Source organism: Triticum urartu, chromosome 2A, assembly GCF_056163025.1.
Source record: "Triticum urartu cultivar PI428250 chromosome 2A, HENAU_Tu73, whole genome shotgun sequence".
Taxonomy (NCBI): Eukaryota; Viridiplantae; Streptophyta; class Magnoliopsida; order Poales; family Poaceae; genus Triticum; species Triticum urartu.
In genome coordinates, this window is record NC_141874.1 from 651,547,520 (window position 1) to 651,568,706 (window position 21,187).

General features: G+C 43.3%; 1 long non-coding RNA gene across 15 annotated transcripts; it reads right to left on the reverse strand.

Annotated features, from left to right (window-relative positions):
- Window positions 1-13,655: 13,655 nt before the first annotated feature.
- LOC147986417 (uncharacterized) lies at window positions 13,656-19,298 on the reverse strand. Of its 15 annotated transcripts, none has more exons than XR_015617282.1 (8): window positions 18,561-19,298; window positions 18,400-18,471; window positions 18,147-18,300; window positions 17,076-17,215; window positions 16,874-16,930; window positions 16,097-16,280; window positions 15,051-15,186; window positions 13,656-13,971 (listed from the first exon to the last, which is right to left on the reverse strand). It is a non-coding gene; the product is annotated as an uncharacterized LOC147986417 (long non-coding RNA). The 15 variants fall into 15 exon arrangements; XR_015617275.1 differs by adding an exon at window positions 15,689-15,716 and having other exon boundaries at window positions 13,656-15,186; XR_015617279.1 differs by adding an exon at window positions 14,180-14,215 and having other exon boundaries at window positions 13,656-13,931; window positions 15,051-16,280.
- Window positions 19,299-21,187: the final 1,889 nt, after the last annotated feature.

Consider the following 21,187-nt stretch of genomic DNA (forward strand, 5'->3'; position numbering starts at 1 on the left):
AGCAGAACTTTCTTTTAGAAAGTAAAACAATAGGGCAAAATGTGGGGTCATAAGTAGTGAAGCAACAATATAAAACTATAGCCGAGAAACTAATCAGGAACGCTAATAATGGCCTTATGTTAGGGTTGCTTGAGACACCAACAATGATAATTTTTTGGTTGGGGGCCCGAAAGAAGCTGGCCGAATAGCATCATTTCTTAGCTCAATTACCAGCTACCAACTATAGCATGGAGTGCTGACATGAAAAGGCGTTTGCATTGTTACACCTGATGTCCAACTGTATTTTGCTCCCCCAAAACATACATGTAGGGTTTACCACAATCACAACTGAAGAACGGAGCTCACTTATACCCCATCTTTTTTGGCGCAGGTTGTAGTGCACTGGGATTAAGGTAGTCAGACCTAGGCCTTAAATTACATTGGACAAGATGTAACATGTTCTCTTGTACTACTTAACCTAGACCAGCCAAAGCACCATAGAAGCCGTATATGCAGCCACACAAATGATACGCTTCCTCATTTTAAAGATTTCCTCTTGTCTGTCTAGAAGAGACAATGCAAACATGTAGGGAGGGTTTGTAACAGAAAAAGGCTGGTGGGGGGCAATGGAGCAGATTACATGCGACCATCTAATTGGAAACTTTACTTCAGCGGGTCAACTTCTTGATTAGGTGTGTACAATTTTGGTGTTCAAGTATACAACCTTTGTTCAAACCCGTTTAAAGGATCTAGTATGACTTCAATTGGCCGTCTAATAGTCACCATCTATACAGACAGCATAGAACATTATATTTATCTAATAGATTTTATGCAACCTTTCCAATATTTTCTTTGAATTTCGTAACCCGATACGCGTAAAAAAAAAATCGTAATCCAATCCAGCCGCAGGAAGACGAAAACTTGAATCAAAGTAGTTAATCCATTGCACAACTCCAGTCCATTTCAAATTATTCTATTTCCTCCACCAAAATCGTGCAGATCTAAAGATAGTACAAGAAGGCAACTTACCTTCCTTTTGGGCAGCACAAGAGGCTGGCCAGCGTCAGCTTGGGTGCCTTGGCTGCTCGTCTCGCGGGCTTCGGTTCAACGGCGGGATCTTGTACAGCCGGCGGACGTACGAGGCGGGTCAGGCGCCGTGAAGCTGGGCCGGCTCGTGGAAGGAAGGACGAGCCTCCACAGGCGACGAGGAGGGGCCGATTTTCAATGGCGGCGATGTGGCTCGAGCTCCAGCGGCGGCGAAACCCTTTTGTTTTATTTTTTTTAGGCAATTTTGTTTGATGACAGGAGGCAGGTAAAAAAAAATTGCGGGGGAGGAGGCAGGTAAATAACTCCAGAGTTGAGGGCTACTCTGGTTTCTCCAGTCCGTGGGAGGCCCAAATAAGGGGATCAGCGGCCTCAGATTTTTTACCATTACAAATTAAATGTTTTTCATGATAAATTATATTGTTTGAGGATGGCCAGTTTAGTTGGCGAGCATGATAAATTCGTATTAGTTTACTAGTATTTTTTTTTTAAATTGTCGAGCTTGCAAATTAAATTTTCCATCATCACACCAATATAAATTTCCATGCCTAAAAAGAAAACGTTGGCCACCCTAAAATACTTGCAGACTGCTTCCAATTGGCACACGATGTCCCTTCAATCGCTTCAAGAATCTCCCCCAGGAAGCCAATAATTTGGCACCATTTCTTGCTTAGACATGCTTATGATTTGAATTTGATGTATTGGTGGGATGATGACCCTCCTAACTTTCTTCTCCCGCATGGTTGAAGGATGTAACTATTTTAAACCAGCAATAAAGTGCCAAATGGATTTAAAAAAAAACACGAGGATAAAAGCTGTAAAATGAGTTTCCTGTTTGAGAGGAGAAAGTTGCTTCTTTTGTTGTTGAACAAAGCCAGAGCTATGTCTTGTCCATACTGATTCCTAGCTTACAGACGAAGCGACTATCAGACCGGCCAATTAGTGTAGGTCGCTCGCTGCTGCTTGTGTCCCTATAGGTTCGCTCTGCAATGTTTTGTTTTCTTTCATTTCTACCGGCTTTCTTTGGTTTTTCTTTCTTCATCTTATTTTGTTTTTTCATCACTTTTCTTCGGGTTTTCTTCATTATATTTCAGTCTTCTTTGCTTTTTCACTGACTTTTTTGTTTTTTCTCTCTTCGTAATTCTTTGATTTCTTTGTGTCTTTGCTTTTCTTTTTATTTATTTGTCGTTTTCTATCGGTTTTGTTTTTTAAAGCATGTCTATTTTTTTTCAAAATATGTACATTTTTAGCACATACGTGAAACTTTTCTTTGACATGTGTTGGAAATTTTCTAAATATATGATGTATATTTTTTAAATACATGTTGTGGATACTTTTTCGAATACACGGTAACATTTTTTAAATATGTGCTGTATATTTTTAATGATAATAAATAGTTTTTAAGCTACGTGGATTTTTTCACATTGTATGAACATTTACTAAAATTTACGGACATATTTTTGAAACATGTGGATATTTCTTAAAATGTAAAGTACATTGTTTTAATGGAAATAAACATTTTCTAAACTACACAGAGATTTTTTTTAATGTATAAACGTTTTCTTAAATGTAACACATTTTTTAATCGTACAAAAAATAGTTTTACATTATGCAAGCATTTTTTTCTACATTGTATAAACTATTTTGAAATGGAATCGCATATAAACTTTTGAATTTTGGAACATGTTTTAATTGTCATGAACATATTTATTGAAAGTTATCAACATTTTTTAAAACTATGCTAACATTTTGTTATATCATGTCAATATTTTAAAAATTCATGATTTATTTATTTTTTGTCAAATTTTCGTTTTGGAATACATGCATTTTTAGATTCTTTTCAAAAATTTGAGCAATAGATAATAAACTAAAAGAACAAACGACTGGAAAAACAAAGGAGAAAAACTAACAAGCCTATGCAGGAACCTAGGCCGGCACAACAGTCTCGCGCTTGATTCACCCCGTGAACAAGCGGTCCCAAACAGGGCCATATGAGGTTAGCAAATTGCAGCCATCGGATTGGTACCGGATGGACCGGAGCTGAAACCTTTTTTTTTAAGTGGGGAGATTTTATTGATTAGGTGGATTCACCCGTACAAAGTCTCACTACAATCTCACATGGCCCCGAACGCAATGAAACAGCAGTGCAAGGGGAAGAGCGAAGCGACCTAGTTTAGCTCTCTTTTTTTTTTTCAGGATCAGCTCAACTCTCTTTTAATGACAGCAAACGTATGGTCTCTACCAGAGGCAAGTAAGCGTCGAACCTCGCTGACAAGGGCCGAGACAGGCGACCGACTCGTAGAAGAGTCGCTGGTCATGGTAGCAGCGACAGGGCTATCCGTCTCCAGGATAAGGGGAAGCTGGTTACACTCTACCGGGAGAGAGACACGCTCTGGGCAAGCTGTAACTTCTGCTTCTAGGGCGCTGGAGCATATAATCAGGAAATGGCGGCAGCCTCACAAAATTACATGACCCTGTTCCTCTCCGAGAACCATACCTGTACCCCCATTGCCATCCTTCTCCGAGAAAACACCATCATCAAGTTTCGTCCACCCCGATGGCGGGGCTAGCCAATGGCTGGGTGGTCTTTTTCCTCAACATGTGATAGTGGCTTTGGCGTTGCATCAGTGTTTTTTTTTAAACGGAGCGTTGCATCAGTGTTGATCACCATCTTGTTGCCTTTGCCAAAGTCTCCTTCCTGACCCGTCTCCGTGCCACGACCACGAGGAGTCGGTCGCATACCGCCACCGCCGGACCAGGTGCACCCGGGCTGTTTGGTGGCGTGAGCACGACTGTAGCGACGGAGTACTGATCATGCCGCACGCACAACATGTAGTTGGGTCTCCAAGACAAAGGGAAGCTAACTACAATCTATACTTCAATATGCCGACGATACGATTCTTTTCATGGATCATTGACCTCGAGAAAGCGAGAAATCTGAAATTAATTTTATCCGCATTCGAGCAACTCTCAGGTCTTAAGATCAATTTTCACAAAAGTGAATTGTTTTGTTTTGGCGAGGCTCAAGACGACTCCCACCTATACGCCGAACTATTCAGATGCAGTTGGGCCAGTTTCCGATCACATATTTGGGGATACCGATAGATTATCAGAGACTCACAAATGCTGAATGGAAACACGTCAAGGAGAGACTGCAAAAAAGACTTAGCAGTTGGAAAGGTAAACTGCTGTCTCTGGGTGGAAGATTAGTCCTCATAAATTCAGTACTAAGTAACATGGTACTATATATGATTTCCTTCTTCCAATTGCCAAAAAGAGTTTTACATAGATTGGATTATTTCCGATCAAGATTCTTTTGGCAAGGAGATAGCGAGAAAAAGAAACATCGACTGGCTAAATGGAGTGTGGTTTGCCATCCCAAAGACCAAGGCGGGTTGGGCATTCATGACCTTGAGGTTAAGAATAGGGCCCTCCTTGGTAAATGGTTGTTTAAATTATTAACGAAAGATGATGTATGGCAAACCTTCCTGAGAAGGAAATATGTGGGTTTCAAGGCGGTATCTCAAGTATACTGGAAGCCTGGGGATTCTCACTTTTGGTCAGGTCTAATGGCTAGGAAGAAATATTTCTTCTCCTATGGATCTTTCTCAACTAAGGACGGCTTGAAAATTAGATTCTGGGAGGACAAGTGGCTAGGAAATGCCACACTCCAAGAACAATATCCGGCTCTATACAACATTGTGCGTCATAAGGGTGATACTATCGCCACGGTAATGGAATTTTTCGCCAAATGTGATGTTCAAAATAGATTTAATTGGACCCAGACTTCAATCATGGTACATCCTGCTCCAGCGGTTGTCCACGGTGCATACAACGGGTGTAAGACAGATTTACACACGCGAAACACTTAGGTTGACTTGACGAGCCTAGCATGTACAGACATGGCCTCGGAACACAAGAGACCGAAAGGTCGAGCATGAGTCGTATGGTAGATACGATCAACATGAAGATGTTCACCGATGATGACTAGTCCGTCTCACGTGATGATCGGACACGGCCTAGTTGACTCGGATCATGTAATCACTTAGATGACTAGAGGGATGTCTATCTGAGTGGGAGTTCATAAGATGAACTTAATTATCCTGAACATAGTCAAAAGGTCTTCGCAAATTATGTCGTGGCTCGCGCTTTAGTTCTACTGTTTAGATATGTTCCTAGAGAAAATTTAGTTAAAAGTTGATAGTAGCAATTATGCGGACTAGGTCCGTAAACTGAGGATTGTCCTCATTGCTTCATAGAAGGCTTATGTCCTTAATGCACCGCTCAGTGTGCTGAACCTCGAACGTCGTCTGTGGATGTTGCGAACATCTGACATACACATTTTGATAACTACGTGATAGTTCAGTTAAACGGTTTAGAGTTGAGGCACCGAAGACGTTTTGAAACGTCGCGAAACATATGAGATGTTTCGAGGGCTGAAATTGGGATTTCAGGCTCGTGCCCACGTCAAGAGGTATAAGACCTCCGACGATTGTCTTAGCCTACAAACTAAGGAGAAAAGCTCAATTGTTGAGCTTGTGCTCAGATTGTCTGAGTACAACAATCATTTGAATCGAGTGGGAGTTGATCTTCCAGATGAGATATTGATGTTTCTTCGAAGTCATTACCACCAAGCTGCTAGAGCTTCGTGATGAACTATAATGTATCGGGGACATATATGATGATCCTTGAGATATTCGCAATGTTTGACACCACAAAAGTAGAAATCAAGAAGGAGCATCAATTGTTGATGGTTGGTGAAACCACTAGTTTCAAGAAGGGCAAGGGCAAAAAGGGATGCTTCATGAAACGGCAAATCAGCTGCTGCTCCAATGAAGAAACCCAAGGTTGAAACCAAACCCGAGACTAAGTGCTTCTGTAATAAGGGGAACAACCACTGGAGCAGAATTACCCTAGATACTTGGTAGATGAGAAGGCTGTCGATAGGAGTATATTGGATATACATTGTGTTAATGTGTACTTTACTAGTACTCCTAGTAGCACCATGGTATTAGATACCGGTTCGGTTGCTAAATGTTAGTAAACTCGAAATAAAAGGCTGCGGAGTAAACGGAGACTAGCTAAAGGTGAGCTGGCAATATGTGTTGGAAGTTTTTCCAAGCTTGATGTGATCAAACATCGCACGCTCCCTCTACCATCGAGATTGGTGTTTGCGTTGAGCATAGACATGATTGGATTATGTCTATCGCAATACGGTTATTCATTTAAGGAGAATAATGGTTACTCTGTTTATTTGAATAATACCTTCAATGGTCTTGCACCGAAAAATGAATGGTTTATTGAATCTCGATCGTAGTGATACACATGTTCATGCCAAAAGATATAAGATAGTAATGATAGTACCACCTACTTGTGGCACAGCCACGTAAGTCATATCGGTATAAAACGCATGAAGAAGCTCCATGTTGATGGATCTTTGGACTCACTCATTTTAAAAGGTTTGAGACATGCGAACCATGTCTATTGGTGTATATGCATGAAGAAACTCCATGCAAATGGACCGTTTGGACTCACTTGATTTTGAATCACTTGAGACATGCAAATCATACCACATGGGCAAGATGACTGAAAGCCTCGTTTTCAGTAAAATGGAACTAGAAAGCAACTTGTTGGAAGTAATACATTTTGATGTGTGCAGTCCAATGAGTGCTGAGGCGTGTAGTGGATATCGTCATGTTCTTACTTCACAAATGATTTGGGTAGATGTTGAGTACATTTACTTGATGAATCACGAGTCTGGATTATTGAAAGGTTCAAGTAATTTCAGGGTGAAGTTGAAAGATCGTCGTGACAAGAGGATAAAATATCTATGATATGATCATAGAGATGAATATCTGAATTACAAGTTTGGCACAGAATTAAGACATTGTGGAAATTGTTTCACAACTAATACAGTCTGGAACACCATAGTGTGATGGTGTGTCCAAACATCATAACTGCACCCTATTGGATATGATGCATACCATGATGTCTCTTATCGAATTACCACGATAGTTTATGGGTTAGGCATTAGAGACAACCACATTCACTTTAAATAGGGCACCACGTAATTCTGATGAGATGACACCGTATGAACTATGGTTTAGAGAAACCTAAGCTGTCATTTCTTAAAAGTTTGGGGTTGCAATGCTTATGTGAAAAAGTTTCAGGCTGATAAGCTCGAACCCAAAGCGGATAAATGCATCTTCATAGGACACCCAAAACAGTTGGGTATACCTCCTGTCTCAGATCCGAAAGCAATAAGGGATTGTTTCTAGAATCGGGTCCTTTCTCGAGGAAAAGTTTCTCTCGAAAGAATTGAGTGGGAGGATGGTGGAGACTTGATAAGGTTGTTGAACCGTCTCTTCAACTAGTGTGTGGCAGGGCACAGGAAGTTGTTCCTGTGGCACCTACACCAATTGAAGTGGAAGCTTATGATAGTGATCATGAAACTTCAGATCAAGTCACTAACAAACCTCGTGGGATGACAAGGATGTGTACTACTTCAGAGTGGTACGTAATCCTGTCTTGGAAGTCATGTTGCTAGACAACAATGTACCTACGAGCCATGGAGAAGCGATGGTGGGCCCGGATTCCGATAAATGGCTCGAGGCCATAAAATCCGAGAGAGGATTCATGTATGAAAACAAAGTGTAGACTTTGGCAGAACGGCTCGATGGTCGTAAGGCTGTTGAGTACAGATGGATTTTAAAAGGAATACGGACAATGATGGTAAGTATCACCATTAAGAAAGCTTGACTTGTCGTTAAGATTTTTTTCCGACAAGTTCAAGGAGTTGACTATGATGAGACTTTCTCACTCGTAGCGATGCTAAGAGTCTGTTGGAATTATATTAGCGATTACTGCATTATTTATGAAATCTTGCAGATAGGATGTCAAAACATTGTTTCCTCGACGATTTTCTTGAGGAAAGGTTGTATGTGATACAACCGGAAGGTTTTGTCAATCCTGAAAGATGCTAATAAGTATGCAAAGCTCCAGCAATCCTTCTAAGGACTGGGGTAAGCATCTCGGAGTTGGAATGTATGCTTTGATGAGATGATCAAAGATTTTGGGTGTATACAAAGTTTATGAGAAACTTGTATTTTCAAAGAAGTGAGTGGGAGCACTATAGAATTTCTGATGAGTATATGTTGTTGACATATTGTGGATCAGAAATGACGTAGAATTTCTGGAAAGCATATAGGGTCATTTGAAAGGTGTTTTTCAATGGAAAACCTAGATTAAGCTACTTGAACATTAAGCATCAGGATCTATAAGGATAGATCAAAAACGCTTAATGGTACTTTCAAATGAGCACATACCTTGACATGATCTTGAAGGTGTTCAAGATGGATCAGCCAAAAAAGGAGTTCTTGCATGAGTTGTAAGGTATGAAGTTAAGACTTAAAGCTCGACCACGGCAGAAGAAAGAGGAAGGACGAAGGTCGTCCCCTATGCTTTTGTCATAGGCTCTATACAGTATGCCATGCTAAGTACCGCACCTGATGTGTGCCTTGCCACATGTCTGGCAAGAGGGTATAAAGGTGATCCAGGAGTGGATCACTAGATAGCGGTCAAAAATTGTCCTTGGAGTAATAAGGACATGTTTCTCGATTATGGAGGTGATAAAGAGTTTGGCGTAAAGGGTTACATCGATGCAAGCTTTAACACCTATCCGAATGACTCTGAGTAGCAAACCGGATACGTATAGTGGAGCAACCATTTGGAATAGCTCCAAGTGGAGCATGGAAGAAGCATTTATAATATGACCTAGAGATTTGTGAAGTACATACAGATCTGAATGTTGCAGACCCGTTGACTAAAACCTCTCTCACAAGCAAAACATGATCAAACCCAGAACTCATTGAGTCTTAATCACATGATGATGTGAACTAGTTTAGTGACACTAGTAAACTCTTTGGATGTTGGTCACATGGCGATGTGACCTGTGAGTGTTAATCACATGGCGATGTGAACTAGATTATTGACTCTAGTGCAAGTGGGAGACTGTTGGAAATATGCCCTAGAGGCAATAATAAATTGATTATTATTATATTTCCTTATTCATGATAATCTTTTATTATCCATGCTATAATTGTATTGATAGGAAACTCAGATACATGTGTGGATACATAGACAACACCATGTCCCTAGTAAGCCTCTAGTTGACTAGCTCGTTGATCAATAGATGGTTACGGTTTCCTGACCATGGACATTGGATGTCATTGATAACGGGATCACATCATTGGGAAAATGATGTGATGGACAATACCCAATCCTAAGCCTAGCACAAAGATCGTGTAGTTCGTATGCTAAAGCTTTTCTAATGTCAAGTATCATTTCCTTAGACCATGAGATTGTGCAACTCCCGGATACCGTAGGAATACTTTGGGTGTGCCAAACGTCACAACGTAACTGGGTGGCTATAAAGGTACACTACAGGTATCTCCAAAAGTGTCTGTTGGGTTGGCACGAATCGAGACTGGGATTTGTCACTCCGTGTAAACGGGGAGGTATCTCCGGGCCCACTCGGTAGGACATCATCATAATGTGCACAATGTGATCAAGGAGTTGATCACGGGATGATGTGTTACGGAACGAGTAAAGAGACTTGCCGGTAACGAGATTGAACAAGGTATCGGGATACCGACGATCGAATCTCGGGCAAGTATCGTACCACTAGACAAAGGGAATTGTATACGGGATTGATCGAATCCTCGACATCATGGTTCATCCGATGAGATCATCGTGGAACATGTGGGAACCAACATGGGTATCCAGATCCCGCTGTTGGTTATTGACCGGAGAACGTCTCGGTCATGTCTGCATGGTTCCCGAACCCGTAGGGTCTACACACTTAAGGTTCGATGACGCTAGGGTTATAAAGGAAGTTTGTATATGGTTACCGAATGTTGTTCGGAGTCCCGGATGAGATCCCGGACGTCACGAGGAGTTCCGGAATGGTCCGGAGGTAAAGATTTATATATGGGAAGTCCTGTTTTGGTCACCGGAAAAGTTTCGGGTTTTATCGATAACGTACCGGGACCACCGGGAAGGGTCCTGGGGGTCCACCAAGTGGGGCCACCAGCCCCGGAGAGCTGCATGGGCCAAGTGTGGGAGGGGACCAGCCCCAGGTGGGCTGGTGCGCCCCCCCACCAAGGCCCAAGGCGCAAGGGAGAGGGAAGGGGGGGCAAACCCTAGGGCGGATGGGCCCTAAGGTCCACCCCAGGTGCGCCTCCCCTCTCTCCCCCCTTGGCCGCCCCCCTTAGATGGGATCTAGGCTGGCCTCCACCCCTAGGGGTGGAAACCTAGTTGGGGGCGCAGCCCCTCCCCTCCCCCTATATATACTTGAGGTTTGGGCTGCTCAACACACATGAGTTTCTCTCCTTCTTGGTCCAGCCCTACCCCTCTCCCTCCTCGTCTCTTGCGGTGCTTGGCGAAGCCCTGCTGGAGTACCACGCTCCTCCACCACCACCACGCCGTTGTGCTGCTGCTGTATGGAGTCTTCCTCAACCTCTTCCTCTCTCCTTGCTGGATCAAGGCATGGGAGACGTCACCGGGCTGTACGTGTGTTGAACGCGGAGGTGCCGTCTGTTCGGCACTAGGATCTCCGGTGATTTGGATCACGACGAGTACGACTCCTTCAACCCCGTTCTCTTGAACGCTTCCGCTTAGCGATCTACAAGGGTATGTAGATGCACTCTCCTTCCCCTCGTTGCTGGTTTCTCCATAGATAGATCTTGGTGACACGTAGGAAAATTTTGAATTTCTGCTACGTTCCCCAACAGTATCTCTTTCCACCTTTTGTCAACACGCCATTCGTCTCACAAAGATCAGAATGTATAAGCTCTAGTGGCGCCAAGTCTCTTGCCTCTGCAGTCTTATGGGACTTGCGAGGTTGCTTAGCTTGCACACATACTTGGCACTTAGAGCCTTTGACAGTAGAGATTTTCGGAATTAAATTCATATTGGCTAGCCGCGTCATGCAACCAAAGTTAATGTGACAAAGTCGTGAATGCCAAATATCAGACTCATTGTTGTGGCAAACATTATTAATAACTTTAGTGCAAATATCCGACAAAGACAGGCGGAACAAGCCTCCGCACTCATAGCCTTTTCCAACAAATTGTCCACACTTAGAAATTACAACTTTATTGGATTCGAAAACCAACTTAAAACCATCTCGACATAAACGGGAACCACTAACGAGATTTTTATTGATGAACGGCACATGATGAACGTTCTTCAGACGCACAGTCTTCCCCGAAGTAAACTTCAGATCGACCGTACCAACACCTTGAACGATGGCATGTGACCCGTTCCCCATCAGCACGGGTGAAGTCCCTGTTGCCTGGTAAGAAAAAAACATGGAGGCATCAGCACAAACATGTACATTGGCACCGGTATCAATTAACCAATCTGGAGATTGGAATACTGAAAGGATGATAGGAAAAATACCGTACCCTGATTCCTTCATATCAGTATCACCGATGACAACATTAGCGGACTTGCCGCTCTTCTCATGTTCGCGCTCCTCAAAGCAGTTAGGACACTTCGGAGCCCAGTGATTAGGATCACCGCAGATATGGCAAAGTCCCTTCCCCTTTTTATGAGAATTCTTCTTGAAGTTGGTAGAATGTGATGGCTTGTTCTTTGTATCAAACTTGCCTTTGCCCTGAGTTTTGTTCTTGTTATTTTTGAACTTGTTGGGCTGGAAGTTCTTCTATACCATGTGGGCACTAGAACCTCCTTCAGCAACTCGAGCACGTGTGTCCTTTGCTCTCGCCTTCTCTTCAACATCAAGAGTACCAATGAGATCCGCAACGGAAAACTCCTGTCTCTTGTGTTTCAGGGAAGTAGCAAAATTGTTCCACGAAGGTGAAAGCTTGGCAACGATGCCTCCGGGAACAAATTTGTCCGGCAACACACACTTGAAGTACTCAAGTTCTTTTGCGAGCGACTGTATCTCATGAGCCTGCTGTACAACAGGGCGCTCATCAGTCATCTTGTAGTCATATTTTTTCTCCATGACGTACAACTCGCTGCCGGCGTCCGAAGCACCAAACTTGGCCTCGAGCGCAGCCCACATGTCCTTGCCGTTGTCAAACGACATATACGAATCCACAATGGAGTCATCAAGAACACTCAGAAGAGCGCCTTTAAAGAGGGTATCGATCTTCTCAAAAGCTTCCAGCTGTGTTGGATTGAGATCGCCCTCAGGCTTGCCCTTGGTGGCGTCATAGCAGCCCATGGTCTGAAACCAGGAGACTGCTCTCGTGCGCCACCTCTTATATTGTGCCCCCTTAAAGGCAGGCGGCTTCAGATGCGCAGCAAAACCACTCGGAGTAAATTGCCTATAATCAGGTTTTTGGATTGTTGGAAATATGAGCAAATTACTACGAGATTTAATCCGAATGAACAAAAGATAAATCATGACAGCACTAGCAGAGATTAAACTAATCATGTGAACTAGCATAGCAGATGAACGGATCACATCTAGGACACATACTAGAAACATGAATTCTACCACGATCTCGAACAGGAAGGATAGAATCACATACGATGCAGCGGGAGCAGCACCGTCGGCGTTGACGTTGTCGCCCATGTCGTCGAGGATGAGGTTGCCGAGGTCGGGGAAGAATTCGTCGTTCGCGAAGTCGTCGATGCCAACAGTCGCGCGAGTGCGCTCCCCAAAAACCTGATCGCCCCTCTCCCGTACAGGATCACGAGAGGCGGGGTTCCGGAGGCCTGCTGTCCCTTCTCCCGGTGCACGCCGAAAGAAGGGATGGAGAAGACTTGCTTGGCGGCGCAATGATCTGGAACGGTGGTGAGAAACCATACGAAGCGGCGGCGGTTAGGGTAGACGTCTGCCTGACTATATAGTGCGGGCCGGGTAGGTCATGGGAGTAAACCCCACGTCCGAGTCGTCACGATCCAAAAAAATCGGAAACAGTTCAGTAATTAACGCATCCGTTAATTATTAATTAATGACTCATTAATTTTTCTCGAGCAGCAAAAATATAGAAAACGTGCATAGCTCTATCCTCGGCTCGGCTCAATCTCACAACCCGCGGCGCGTCGTGACAAGGCATGGCGTGGCGAGGAGGAGCGCGCGTGTAGGTTTCCTCTTCTCATGCTCATACAAGTGGTAGAAGAGCTCACCTTATAAAGAGGTGCAACTCTCTCTCAACTTATGAGATGGGACTAAACTTTAACCTCACTCACTCCACTCACATGTGTGCATGAATGGGCCAAGAAAATTTCAGAATTTTAGTTGGGCTTTGGGCCAAAGGCCTACTAGCAAAATTCCAACAAAAACAGTCGTAGGAGCATTGTAAATATAAAAAGAGCAATGATATTAGTTCAGTACGGTGTCATACATCAAATAATTATCTATAAATAAGATGAAATTTAAGATGGGTTTTAGACATGCATAACATATTGGAAATCGGATAGAATATATTGACAAATATGATGAACCGTTCCGACATAAGCATCCTTAGAAAGAGAATTCTGGTTTATAACATTGGTAGTCACATGAAAATTTATCTAAAAATGAGCAGACAAGTCAAAGAAGAACAGTACAAATGATACATTGAGCTTATAGAAGCATAGCAAGGCAGGCTATGTAGACATAACTCCACATCATCGATATAATAGTTCATAGATTCACATATAGGCTGGATTCTCCTTGTAGACATCCAATCTGGGTAGCCAAGGATGACCAGAGTTCAGTAGAGACCATTTTTTCAAAGCAAAGCAAGCAGGATACACTTAGTCAATACAGCAGATTGACGATGGATCTCATTAAATAGGTAACAATAGTTTAGCTATTACAAGCAAGACAGAGCTCCTCGAATGCAAGGACGGCGTGTTCACAGGTCTGGTCGTACCATCCTCAAAACCTGCGGTGGTGGAGTCAATGATGAGCACATCATAGTCAACCTGGGATAAACAAAACAAAGAAAACACAATTTCAACGATATGAGATAGATCAGAGAGGTAGAGTTTCAGCTGTGAAAATAAAATCACTACTCTGGACCATATTGCCATCATAGAAGTATTTCTTCTTTTTCTTATCATAATCAAACAAAATCAAAAGAACACGAACAACCTAAATTTAAGATTTGTATTAACTAAATAACTTAACTACCTGTAACCTGGCTCATGCACAGATTAAAGGAGGCACCTACATGTAAGAAAACACCTTTTGTGTGATTAAGAATATCCAAGTTTCTTTCTCTGTGTGTAAGATAATTGTGATTGCACAACTAAAGAAGGTTTAAATCCGGAAATAGAGCAACTCAAGCTTGAGCTTTCTAAAATGCAGGACATTGCATAACTGAAAGAAATTAGTGAAATTCAAAACACGTTTAGAGAACCCCGCTAATATAAAGACCCTTTCATGTTTAAAAATAAGCATGCTCGGCACTGACCTACCTAAACATATTTTACCATGCCTGTCGGCATCTGAAAATATTCATCATTCGAATCTATTAGATAGATGTTCGTGTATAACTGCCACCTAAATCATCCCATAATAAGTGATAGAATCTCAGAAGAGAATCCAAAGCTCTGATGCAACTTGTAGGCCTACAATCAACACACAAAAATAACCTATGGCGATTTTGCAAGAAGCACAGTGCCCACCAAAATCTAATAGATTCATAACCTTCAGAATTCAGATAAACATTAGCTACTGTCTTGTTGCTTTAAAACAACATGGAAAAAAAAACTACAAACACAAACAGGGATGCACATTGAACTCACATGGCTAGTTTTCTTCTTGATGTTATAGGGTAACAGAGACTAAAAGTTCAATTTTCAGTGGTAAAAAGCACCCTGTTGGGTAACCAGAAGTGCCCAGAGCAGTGTAAACTAAAAACCAAATACTATGCATATACAGAGTGCACATAGCCAAATAAAAAAGAGGACTATTATATCAGAATGGGAAGAGGAAAACACAGGGCATCATTATATACAAGGGATTGGAAAGAAGAAGAGAAGTTATGCATTTTTCGTACCAGGATTGAGAAACCAAAATCATCATGGTATTGACAAGACGAAGTAGAAGTTGTTTCAAAAGAAACAAAAGGGTCGCTTGCCATGCTAGCTGGCTGAAATGTAGGCACATTCTTTTCTTTAGCACCAGCAGTTTGCCTGCAGTGTTCAAGAAAGCGTTTTTAAGCGACGCTTAAGCGCTGAGCGATGGCAAAGCGCTTCGCTTTTGCCCTAAGCGGTAGATTAAGCGTTTTTTATTTAAATTTGACCAAAATTTGGCAATTTTTGTACTTCTTCTGCTGGTATGCTTGCGCAATAATGGCAATATGCTATTTATCTTATTACTAGGCTATGTTCAAGAACTATTTCCTTCATATTTTGGCAAAATACTGTCCACATGATATCTGTTAGGTTATGTCTATTTGAACTGAACTGCATTTTAGTTGTTATTTTGCTTGCTATGCTAACCTGATATGTATTTGCTATTGTGTGAACTGTATTTCAGATGCTACTTCAATTACCCATGTGCCATGCTTCCTATTTTCATGCGTATATCATTCAAAATCTGTCAAATTCTAGCCAATTTCGAAAAACGCTTAAGTGCGATTAAGCTGCGCTTAAGCGCTCATTGCTCTAAGCTGTGGCCTTCCGCTTCGCTTACGCTTTCCGCTTTCTTGAACATTGTTTGCCTGAGATCATAAAAATGAGAAAGTTACAAAGTGGACCCATTTGTAAGTAAGTGAACATCTATCAAAGTAAAAAAAAGTGAAAATAAAGGAAATCTCTCACATCTCACACAACCTCGTCAATTTTAATCAATATAGTTTTTTCTTAACAATAAATTCGTGTAAACATAACCGGCAACAAGTTCATAACCTCGTCAACTTTGTTGCATAGCCCAGGATGCCTCCATAGGCTAAAAAGTAACACAACACTAAACTGTAAGAACATAATAACACATGATTTTGTTTGCTCTCACATCTAGAGCCAAGAAATTCCCAAACAAACAAAAAATAAGTAATACCAAGAAGAAATATGGAAATGACAAATAACATAATCCATATGTTACCATGCTATATCCCAGTGTTACAATGTGACAGATGAAGGGATGGCCAATGGTGCGCTAAGGAAACGGCGGCGGTGAGTATTTTACAGAACATGTGTGGCATGCGGGGCTTCCTTTCTGCATCCCCACCCTCCATCTCGTCTTCTACCTCGTCGGATCCACGCTCACGGAAGCTTTGCCTGAACATCTGATCCAAAAAGAGGAACTCTTACATAGAGCAATGAATGCCCCTTCACCTAATCTACAACGATATAATCCAGAGCAAGGAAAACTGTGCTAACTTTCTGCCATCGGTAATTGAACTTACGGTTATGGCAGGACTGGTGTATTCATGCTCTTATGTACCACCTAACAACCAAAGTGTACTACTATCATTTCTTTCAGATGGAACAAAGTGTACCACCTTCTCAAAGTTCAAAATAAAAGACTAATATCCAGAAGCAAAGATGAAGAGAAGTAGTTAAGCAATGATTAGGTACTACCAGTTGACACCAAAGTGAAGTGTTACACTTCAAACACCTAATGCAAATGATGCATAGTTGATCAAAATCAATAATGCATGGGAGATGATATTCGTCTTGAAGGCTCCAACATTTCACTGTCGAAAACCTTATTATTGATCTCTACCACCAAATGCAAATGAAAGAGGTAAACAACCGAGTTGATAGAACAACCCTCATCGGTAGCCAGCCCAGATCCCCAAGTGGAAGTGGTACACCATGTGCAATCCAACGCCGAGCCACCAACAGTAAAAGATTCAAGCGAAGCGGGAGCACTCACCTCGGCCTCCTCCACCAGCGTGAGCTGCTAGTACACCTTATCCGTCGCCGCATCCGCCTGCAAGCGCGCCACAAAACACACAACATCGATCAGGGGACTCCATATGAGAAGGGGGTGCGAGAAGAAGGAGAAGAAGCAGAACGGTCGGCCGCCAAACAGCCAAGAGCACCGACACCGACGACGCAGCGCGCCACTCTCATACCTTCCTTGTCAACGTGTTGGAGTGCTGAAGATCCTGCCCTACCTGCGACGCGTACGGTCGCCATGGCCGTGAGCTAGGGTTCCGGGCGCGAGGAGGGAGGGACGAACGGACGATAGCTCGGTTGGCGGGGATTTCCAAATCTGGAAGATGAGATTAAAAGAACCAAAAAGTCAGAATAATTGATATGTCCCTGGGATAGATTAAATCAAGTTAAAAGAGGGGGAAATCATTCTTTATCATGACAGGAGCATAAGAACACATATCAGACAGAGTTAAGTCAGAACAAATTCAGGAATTAAAACCCAAATGTGTCAAGACATGTATCATTCTCCAATATAGCTGCTCGTACAGCCAAGCAATCTTACTGCAAGTTGGGTATTACTGTTCATCAGAACAAAGGAAGCCATGGCAGAGCCTTTGAACTGGCAAATCTGAAGGCATTAAAAAATATTTGACTTTTATGCATCAACTTTCAGAACTATGAGCTCATCGTACATCAGGAAAAATACTTTGGGACTCATTGTTCAGTTTGGTTAATCTCATTGATAATATATAACCCTTTAAATAGGGGAATCACCTAGCAATTCAGCCTAAGCATTGAAGATATGACCCTATATTGAACATGTTATCTTTCTAAATTTAGATACCAGCCTACTCAGCCGACCTGGTATTGCAGCTGCTATTCCCCTAGGGGTGTGCCACCTCCACAGGTCCACCAATTAAATCAATGTGAACTTCCCAAAAAGAATCCAAACAAATATGTTCAAAACTGATGTGATTTAGCCTTCAAACAAGACAAAAAAAGGGGGCATGCTTTCATTGACACTCAAAATCAGATTGTAGAAAAGCATCGGACTAAATACATGGTGCACCCAGGACAGGTGTCACACTACCACATTCACCATTGGTCAATGCACCGCATGATCTAAAATGACTAACAATTATGTACCTTCTAAAGTCGGTCACAATAAAGCTTATTGAAGAGCATGGTATTGGCCTATTGGGTACAAATAAAATACAAAGCACCAGATTCACTCTGCTTGTAACATGGGTTAGAGAAAAAGAACTCACCGATATGATTGGTAGGCTCATTGAGCAAAACGATGGTTGGGTTCATGAACATAGCTCTTGCCAAAGCAATTCCCACACGCCAACCACAAGAAAAGTCCCTACTTTTCTTGCTGGATCCATGGCCGCTACCCATTGACCTGGGGGATTTCCAAATCTGGCAGACGAGATTAGAAGAACCAAAAATTCAGAATAATTGATATGTTTCCAGGTGATATTAAATCAAGGTAAAGAAGAGAGGGGGAGAGACAATCACCTTGGCAGCAGAAGAGATGGTGGGCGTCCATCCTCACCAGATCGACCAAGCAGCTTCTCCTTGTCCCCCAAACTGCACACAAGCAAGCAACCGCACGCATCAGATGCGAATCAAGATGAAGGAAAACCAACAGGAAAAGGGGATTCAGATCAGACTCATACCAGCCTTGTCGAGGTCTTGTCATGGAGGTTGGTTGCCTGCTGCTGCTCGGTCGCCATGGTTGCCCGCGGGGTAGGGTTTCCCGTGCGAGGAGGGAGTGAGGGAAGGCAGCTCGGTCGCCATGGCCGCGGCTCTGTGGAGGTTGGAGTGGTGGAAGGAGGAAGGAGGTGAGGGGAGGAGTCAGATCGGCTAGATTTGGGGTTGGGGTTAGGGTGGAAGGAGGAGGCCGCGGCGGGAGGAGGGGGAGTCCGTGTGCGCGTGCTGGGGAGGAGGTCGGGGGCGGCAGGGGCGGCGGGGTTATCTGCACTGCGCTGCCTGTGCCGCTCGGTCGCCATGGCCTCCCGCTGGCTAGGGATTCGGACGCGAGGAAGGGAGGGATGGATGCGGTGGCCTGACCTTGATCTGGGAGAGGAGGTGGGGCGCTGGCGGTGGTCGAAGAGAGTAGCAGGAGGTCGTAGACGGGGAAGACGAGGAAGAGAGCTCGGCGGAGGGGGGCGACGGGGATGGCGACTAGGGTTCTGGCCCGATTGATCGGTTTACCCACAGGAGGCGGCGACGGACGGGGAGGATGGTGGTGCCGGCGGCGGGCAGGGAGGATGGCTGGCGGGGAGCGACGACTAGGGTTCAATCAAGGGGCGGGGAGGGTGGTCGACGGCCACCGGAGGAGAGGAGGCAGGGTGGTGTCGTGAGAGGCGGGAGGAAGTGAGAGGGAGTCGGGTGAGAGTGGGAAAAGAGAGAGGCAACTAGGGTTTCACCACGGGGGTGCTGGCTTTTATACCTCCATCTGTGAAAAGACGAGAATGCCCTTGGTGGGGCGTAGAAATTACCGGCGGTGGCAGTGTTTTACCCGATCCGACGGCCAGAAACGCTCCATCTCGATCGGATGGCCCTGATCGCTCCATCTCGCGATCCGACGGCCAGGACGCGTCAGGGAGCTCCATCGGACGGTCCAGAATCCAAACGAACGGGGAGGCTCCATTTTGCTTCGGACTCTAACAATGGGATTAGCCAGTCTAGAACTACTATTTCTTATCTTTGATCCAAGGAACAAACGGGACAACAAATTACATGGCGGGCAAGGCAGATGAGAATTAGGCTCTATAGCTATAGATAGCTAGCTGTGGATTTCCAGTAGAGCATCATGTATAGATTGACGGTGTAGTAATTAACCAGTCCAGCGTCGTTTGTTGACCTGGAGTCTGTTGATGTCGACGGACATAGCTGCAAGCTGAAGCATACATTCAGGAAGCCCCAGGGTGTCTGGGGCTCGGAAGTCAGAGTCACGGAAATTTATGGTTGTGTGGGTTGAAAAGGCCATCTCCTACTGTCTTGAAAACATGTTTTTTTGTGTGTGTAAAAACTAGCAGGTGCAGGTATTTATTTCAATCTCATGTTGACATTTAATTCCTATTTTTTCCACTTTATTGCATAACACACAATATTTTAGATGTTATTATACTTCTAATGGTGTATTTTGCGAGAGCATCGTCCTTATTGTGTCTTAAGTAATTTTTTTATCCTGAGTTGAATTTTTACTCTTATTTATCCACTTTATTGCATAATACATAATATTTTAGACATTGATGCACTTTAAAAGCAGTGTTTTACAATGGTTTCGTCCTTATTGCATTCCAATTGTTAAGTATTTATTTTATCACGTGTTGACTATGTTTACTCGTATATATCCAATTTATTGCATAATAAACAATATTTTTCATATTAACACATTTTCTAAAGGTGCATATTTGATGGTGCTAATAAATAACAAAAATAATTTGTGAAACATTTAAAAAAAACTAGTGCTATCGATTCTTTTTTACATAATAATCAATTTACCCAGTTACGTGTCGACCTACAAAGACACCAACAAAACTGACCGTAAATATGTGCAACCGCTAAATAATTTCTTCTGTGCTCTCTCAAAACATGATTTTTACCCCGCTTTATATATAAAGTAAGACACAATGATACAAGGTGACGAGGAACCCTAAACCCTAAGACTATGTCGATATCATGCCAAAAAAGAAAAGAAAATACAAAAAGAAAAAACACCAGACTAGAGAAATTGTGCCAAAAAAGAAAAGAAATTGACACAACGACTATGTCGGAAGAGAGCACACGATGGCCTGAATCCACCGCCACCATCCGACCGCCGACGCCTAAGCTTCACGAAACGCCCCCATGAGGGTCACGATGGGAATCGACATCGTTGCCAGGCTCGTAGACTAGGGTTTTCACTAGGAGTGCTCGCAAAATGATGGATCCATGACGATGTACTAAGGAGGAACGCGACAGCCGCGGGTGTTGCCGTAGAAGCGTGAAGCGTTTGCTCATATCCTTATCCGCACCACTGGGCACCTAAGCCTCAACCACAACAAGGACCAAACCACCCGATCCAGATCTAGGCATCGCCCCCTCTACCAGAAGAGCATGAGCTAGGACGATCGGCCCCTATACCCCTTGTTCTCCAGACTACAAAGCACAACCACCACCGCCACTACAGAGCCCGCCGGAGAGCCGCCTCATAGACCGCCATCCGGATAAACTCCACCAGCAAAATCAAGGACGGTAACCCATCCTAGCATGAAACAAACCAAGCAAAAATAAAAAGTCCACCCGAGAAAGGAGA